Source organism: Trachurus trachurus (genome assembly GCF_905171665.1).
Source record: "Trachurus trachurus genome assembly, chromosome: 11".
Classification (NCBI taxonomy): Eukaryota; Metazoa; Chordata; class Actinopteri; order Carangiformes; family Carangidae; genus Trachurus; species Trachurus trachurus.
In genome coordinates this window covers 11,339,913-11,345,912 of record NC_139904.1, presented here as the reverse complement: position 1 = coordinate 11,345,912, position 6,000 = coordinate 11,339,913, and positions in this window count along the sequence as shown.

Here is a 6,000-nt window from a genome sequence, read left to right as displayed (position 1 = left end):
GTAGTTTGTCTCTTGTGAACTCTCTAAAGACTAAAAACACTGGACGAATTAGAGTCGGATAATAAAATGGGACCTGAGCAGATTGAGGAGCCTCAATGTGACATTTTCCTTGATTATTAAACATCTTTAACACATTTCTCAATCAGTCCTGATGACGCTGATGTTTACACACACAAATAAAACAGCAGTGAGTTACTTCACATTCAGGTAAAGTTGGAAATTATTCACAAGTGATTTGAAACTTTACTGATACTTCAAGTAAATACAAATATACATATGTGATATTATCTACAAACTGCCAAACGTTGTGTAACATTACAAAGATCCTTCCTGCATTGACTCTTTATCAGAGTGTGTGTTTGTAGCTGTCGTTGTGTTGTTGAGGTGAAAAGCCACAGCTCACGTTGTGGAGGCTGCAGAGCAGAAAGCCACACGGTTCGTCTGCTGCGGGAAAGGAAGTGTTGATTGGTTCTCAGAAGTTTTTCAGTCCGTCCTAATAACTAGTGAGAACAGATTTATATCTGCTGCTCTACACACTCATGAACACACTCATCTCTGTGGTTTGTCTATTAGTGACACTTGTTTCCACTGAGCCCTCCACCCACACAGAGTTCATCTGAGCTCACAGACCCACAAACACCACCCACCTGGAGCTCTGGTCCAGCTCATGTTGTCATGGGGATGTGGAGTTTTAGCAGCCGAAGGTCACGTTACATTTGACCCCTGCAACAAAGAGCTGCTACACAAGTGGTGCAGGTTGTTTGTCAGGAGCCTCCAACAGGACACAGAGGAGAGTTTTCTGATGTGACGTCTCTACACGTTGATCAAAGACAACGTTCAATTTCTACACTTGTTTAGTTACTGAAGTAAATTTACAAAATTATATCATTTTCAACACATTTTCAAATTAATTTTTAAGATTGAAACATGAAAGTGAAGTTCTGAATATCTGAATGAATTCATTTGATCTTTAAAACATCATTAAATGTTGTTGCATTGTCTGTATAATGTTACACTTTCAGTTTCCTGTAAATAATGTGTGTTCATTTCAAGTAAATCATGTTATTTATTTAACCTGTATTTCTGGACAAGGGGGGGCCATAATTTCAAGTCAGGGGGGGGGTCCTTGTACCGGGGGAATCCTTACCGGGGGTAACTGTTACCAAGGATACGGAAATAAAAGTAGCGAAGCTCCGGACAGAGTTGCGATGATTGTATCCACTTTATGATACATTATAAAAACACATGAGTCTATCACAACAACGGATTTTCCGGGACAGATCAAATCCGTTGGATTTTCACGCTGATTATCCATAGGAGAGGTAGGCTGCTGGTTCTCAAGGCCCGGACTTCTGCCAATAGTAGGCCTATTTCTTTTTTTTTTTGGGTGGGGGGGTTGTGTGTGTGCCGAGCGGACCCGTCTATAGAGACACGCATCTATATGGGACAGGCTTTTATTTAATTTAGAACAAACCTTATGCTCAGCAAAGATGGAAAATATATAGTCTAATATAATAAAATGGTTCTGTTGTTTGGCCACTGTTTAAAAGAAACAGAATATAAGGAAAGAATCGGATCCAGAGCAGCATTCATTTACAATTCATCAGCCCCAATCTTCTTTTTTTTCCCCTTCTTCCTCACAGGAGAAATAAGGCGTGCGCTGCGCTCACCTCGCTTCTCTCTGACGCGTCGGTGCTCTGGTTGTGACTGGTCTGCTGCTTTGAATCCGCCCTTTATACTGTACATGCGCAATCACAGATTCACAACAAGACAAGTCGGGGTTGAGTTACCGAGTTGACGTCGTGGTACCGCTGATCCGGAGTGACAGTGTTGTGGATAGGTTCCGCTGGATAGGCTGAGAGTAAGCCCGGGTAGGCTGAGCTCGCTTCGTGATACAGTCCTCAGACACTCACGTATGACGTATTGATAAACAATGCACTTGATAGATCAAAATGCAGCACTCGGTGACAGTTTTTTTTTCAACAGCAGCAGTGAAGGTGTGTGGTGGTGGAGACTTGGCTCTTGTAAACTGTCTTGTCCGTAACAACATCTATTGCACGTCTAGGTGTTGTGCACTTTTATTAAATCTCTGCATTACATCGAGTGCTCCAGCTGTTTTTTTTGGGTTTAGTCCTCGTTGAAGTGACCCAATTGCACCTTCCTACTTACCAGTCCTGTCTGAGAGCACTGATTTACCGGCTGAAGCGCAAGAGCACCCCTCCTTTTGATTTATTGCACGTCTGTCCGTCCTGGGTGAGGGATCCCTCCTCTGTTGCTCACCCTGAGGTTTCTCCGATTTTTCCCTGTTAAAAGGGTTTTCTATGGAGTTTTTCCTCAGTCGATGTGAGGGTCTACGATGCCATGTAAAGCCCTTTGAGACAAACTGTTTGTAAAAACGGGCTATACAAATAAAATTGCCTTGCTTTGCCTTGCCTTGCCTGTAGACGTCTGTCTGTCCGCATGTCTGGTCCCTTCCTTGTCCGTGGTCGTGGTGCTGAAATAACTTGGAGCACTTTGCTCTCATTACTTTTGTTGCCAATTTAAATTCAGAATATTGTTAAAGCCTGTCGTTTTTGATTGTGTTAAGATTCCTGTTCATGTCTGAAAATGTACATAATGATTTTGCTTTTTGATGAAAACCAACTTCAGTCCTTGTTTTTTCTGCTAAGTCCTGGTTTCTTGCCCTGATAGTGATTTTAACACATGGGGCCGGATTTACTAAAGGTTTGCGTGTATTAAAACGTGTGCAAACGTGATTGCACGCGCAAACACATGTGGAACCTGATCTACTAACGGGACGCACCGAGGCAAATAGATTTATTTAGCGCGTGCAATGTGATTTACCAAACCAGGAAGAGATTGCGGTGGCTGTTTTTGCGTCTTTATTTACCACGTCTGAAAACCATGTACTAACTGATACAACTTCGCCAAAACTTATGCGTTTATTGATTTGATACCTGTCAGAGCCTCATGATCTTACATCTCTGCATTTCCTCACGTCTGGGTAATTTTGTAACAGTTTTTCAGCCGTGTTAAAAGTCTTTTACGCGCTGTTACGCACGGGGCACGTCTGTCCTGCAGTGCGCTCCTCTCCTCTCCTCTCCTCTCCTCTCCTCTCCTCTCACCTGGCTGCTCAGCTCCGTCTCTCAGTCCCGGTCCCGGACTGAGACACGTCACCGCTGCCTTCACCCGTCTTTGATCCCTCTGGTCTGTGGTCAGAGTGTTTAGATCCGTGTGTCCCACCTGAGCTCTCTATTAATCCACTCGATCATGGGCGGCACACACATATTATAGGTGTTTGATTGTTGCTGCAGCTCCAGCCTGTTCGTCAGTATATGACGAGTTGGGCTCTGTAGCGATTTTTTTGTTTATTTATCTAAACAGAGCTCCTCCTTGAACCGCCACCTTACCGTGGTGGAGGGGTTTGAGTACCCGAATGATCCTAGGAGCTATGTTGTCCGGGGCTTAATGCCCCTGGTAGGGTCTCCCAAGGCAAACAGGTCCTAGGTGACGGGTCAGACAAAGAGCGGTTCAAAGCCCCTTATGAAAAAAGTAACAGCAAGGACGTGTACGTCGCCCGGACTGGCGTTACCGGGGCCCCACCCTGGAGCCAGGCCTGGGGTCGGGGCTCGCAGGCGAGCGTCTGGTGGCCGGGTCTTGGCCCACGGGACCCGGCCGGGCGCAGCCCGCCCTCCCGTAGGCCCACCACCCGCGGGAGGGTACATAAGGGGCAGGTGCCGTGTGATATGGGTAGCAGCCGTGGGCGGGGGCCCTGGCGACCCAATCCCCGGATGACGACTCTGGCTTTAGGGACATGGAATGTCACCTCGCTGGGGGGGAAAGAGCCTGAGCTTGTGCGGGAGGCTGAGAGGTATCGACTAGAGATAGTCGGGCTCACCTCCACGCACAGCCTGGGCTCTGGAACCCAACTCCTTGAGAGGGGTTGGACTCTCTTCCACTCTGGAGTTGCCCATGGTGAGAGGCGGCGAGCTGGTGTGGGCTTGCTCATAGCTCCCCAGCTCAGCCGCCATGTGTTGGAGTTCTCCCCGCATAACGAGAGGGTCGCTTCCCTGCGCCTACGGGTCGGGGATAGGTCTCTCACTGTCGTTTCGGCCTACGGGCCAAACGGCAGTGCAGAGTACCCGGCCTTCCTGGAGGCCCTGGGAGGGGTGCTGGAAAGTGCCCCAACTGGGGACTCCATCGTTCTGTTGGGAGACTTCAACGCTCACGTGGGCAGCGACAGTGTTACCTGGAGAGGTGTGATTGGGAGGAACGGCCTCCCCGATCTGAACCCGAGCGGTGTTTTGTTATTGGACTTCTGTGCTAGCCACAGTCTGTCCATAACAAACACCATGTTCGAGCATAAGGGTGTCCATCAGTGCACGTGGCACCAGGACACCCTAGGACGGAGGTCAATGATCGACTTTGTAGTCGTGTCATCTGACCTCCGGCCGTATGTCTTGGACACTCGGGTGAAGAGAGGGGCTGAGCTGTCAACTGATCACCACCTGGTGGTGAGTTGGATCCGCTGGCAGGGGAGGAAGCTGGTCAGACCTGGAAGACCCAAGCGTATCGTGAGGGTCTGCTGGGAACGTCTGGCAGAATCCCCTGTCAGGGAGGTCTTCAACTCCCACCTCCGGGAGAGCTTTGACCGGATTCCGAGGGAGGCCGGAGACATTGAGTCCGAATGGACCATGTTCTCCACTTCCATTGTTGACGCGGCCATCCGGAGCTGCGGCCGTAAGGTCTCCGGCGCCTGTCGCGGTGGCAATCCCCGAACCCGGTGGTGGACCCCGGAAGTAAGGGATGCCGTCAAGCTGAAGAAGGAGTCCTACCGAGCCTGGCTAGCTCGGGGGACCCCCGAGGCAGCTGACGGGTACCGGCAGGCCAAGCGCACGGCGGCCCGGGCGGTCGCGGAAGCAAAAACTCGGGTCTGGGTAAAGTTCGGGGAGGCCATGGAGGAGGACTACCGGTCGGCCTCGAGGAAATTCTGGCAAACCATCCGGCGCCTCAGGAGGGGGAAGCAGTGCTCCGCCAACATTTACAGTGGAGGAGGGGAGCTGTTGACCTCGACTGGGGATATCGTCGGGCGGTGGAAGGAATACTTCGAGGATCTCCTCAATCCCACTGACACGCCTTCCATCGAGGAAGCAGAGGCTGAGGATTCAGAGGTTGATTCATTCATCACCCAAGCTGAAGTCACTGAGGTAGTCAGGAAGCTCCTCAGTGGCAAGGCACCGGGGGTGGATGAGATCCGCCCTGAGTACCTCAAGTCTCTGGATGTTGCGGGGATGTCGTGGCTGACACGCCTCTGCAGCATCGCGTGGCAGTCGGGGACAGTGCCTCTGGACTGGCAGACCGGGGTGGTGGTCCCTCTCTTCAAAAAGGGGGACCGGAGGGTGTGTTCCAACTACCGGGGGATCACACTCCTCAGCCTCCCGGGGAAAGTCTATTCCAGGGTGCTGGAGAGGAGAATTCGGCCGATAGTCGAACCTCGGATTCAGGAGGAACAATGCGGTTTTCGCCCTGGCCGTGGAACGCTGGACCAGCTCTACACCCTCCGCAGGGTGCTCGAGGGCGCATGGGAGTTTGCCCAACCAGTCCACATGTGTTTTGTGGATCTGGAGAAGGCTTTCGACCGTGTCCCACGTGGCATCCTGTGGGAGGTGCTCCGAGAGTATGGGATCGGAGGCCCTCTGCTGAGGGCTGTACGGTCCCTGTATGACCGGAGCAGGAGCTTGGTTCGCATGGCCGGCAGTAAGTCAGACCTGTTCCCGGTGCGTGTTGGACTCCGGCAGGGCTGCCCTTTGTCACCGGTTCTGTTCATTATCTTTATGGACAGAATTTCTAGGCGCAGCCAAGTGCCGGAGGGGGTACGGTTCGGGAGCCACTTGATCTCATCTCTGCTTTTTGCAGATGATGTGGTCTTGTTGGCTCCCTCGAGCCAGGACCTTCAGCATGCACTGGGGCGGTTTGCAGCCGAGTGTGAAGCAGCTGGGA